Raw genomic sequence first — 1,351 nt, forward strand, 5'->3', positions numbered from 1 at the left:
CCCAAAAAAAAAAAAAAAAAAAAATGCAGAAATGACTATATCATATCAAAACAATGTTTAATTTATAAATTTAGGATGCACTAGTCTAGCTGTGTAAAGTTTATATACATTTATCAAGGCTGCCCAAACCTTTTCTCCTTTTCACCTTTGMATGATTTGTTTGTGTACAAACTAATACAGTATCAGAACTTTACATATACATACTTCTCATTCAACCACAATTAAATTCACTCTATCTAGGAGGCACAGTTTATATGGCTAGTATTTATTTTTTACAATAACAAGCTGGAATGAAAACAAGCAAAAAGGAAATAAAAGTAACGACTTTCTACTTCTTGTCTGTTTTAAAAATGCAAGGAGTAAAAAGTACAGCTAACTATGTGAAAATGTAAGAAGTAGAAGTAAAACGTAGGCTGAAAAATAATAACTCAAGTAAAGTACAGTTACCCAAAAATTCTACTTAAGTATAATAACAAAGTATTTGTACTTAGTTACTTTACAACTCTGTGCAGCACAACTCTTAACTAGAGAATTTGCTTGATGCTAAGACTTTTGCAAAAAAGAAAAAAATTGCAAAGATTTAGATAGTTGTTGTGAAACAGCCAAAAAGTGTTAATTAGCAGAAAAGTAGCTACAAAGTAGCTGAAAAAGCTGACTCAAGCACAAAGAAGCAGAAAGAGCTAACGTTTTCTGCGCAGCTAAAAGATGTAGTTAAAATGATCACAAACAGGTGAATTTAGCTGAAAAAAGTTTAAAATTGCTAAAAAGAAACTTAAATAGTAGTAAACAGCTGAAAGAAGATTAAATTTACAGAAATAAGCTGATAGAAGCACAAAAATAAAATTGGAATAACTGAATACATCAGAAAGATAGCTAAAAGACAGAAAAAAAACTAAATTTAGAAAGAAAAAAAGAAACAAAAAGAAGCTAAAAATAGAACAAAGAATTAAAAAACAGAACCAGAACAAAAGTTAACAGTTAACCATCCCGATGAAGTTTAAACCACTGAATCACTTTTTTCACCCAGATTTTGCGTGGAGTTTTCATTTCAAATTTAGCACAAAAAATGTCTGCCAGTTGCATCATACTAGATCAGTAATCAACTGCCAGCTCACAGGTCCAAAGTGACCCACGTGAGTGAAGGTGGTGGTGGTTGGGGGGATATGACTCCATTAAGATGTGGTTATCCAGGTCAGCTTTACTTTTGATGCTCAGAGTGATGGAACTGAGGAAACAACAGGCAATAACACAGGAAGCAGAATAAAATGACTAAAATACATCAAATTTAAAGGGGCATTATCATGTAAGATCAACTTTTTTGAGTTTTATATCATGTTATAATGTTATACTC

The 1,351-nt window shown here is 31.3% G+C and overlaps 1 protein-coding gene across 1 annotated transcript in view; it reads left to right on the forward strand.

Moving 5' to 3' along the window:
• adamts9 (ADAM metallopeptidase with thrombospondin type 1 motif, 9) overlaps window positions 1-1,351 on the forward strand; it is a gene marked incomplete in the record, with an annotated part of 62,562 nt that overhangs the window by 45,457 nt on the left and 15,754 nt on the right.

This window comes from Austrofundulus limnaeus, unplaced genomic scaffold, assembly GCF_001266775.1.
Source record: "Austrofundulus limnaeus strain Quisiro unplaced genomic scaffold, Austrofundulus_limnaeus-1.0 Scaffold62, whole genome shotgun sequence".
Lineage (NCBI taxonomy): Eukaryota > Metazoa > Chordata > Actinopteri > Cyprinodontiformes > Rivulidae > Austrofundulus > Austrofundulus limnaeus.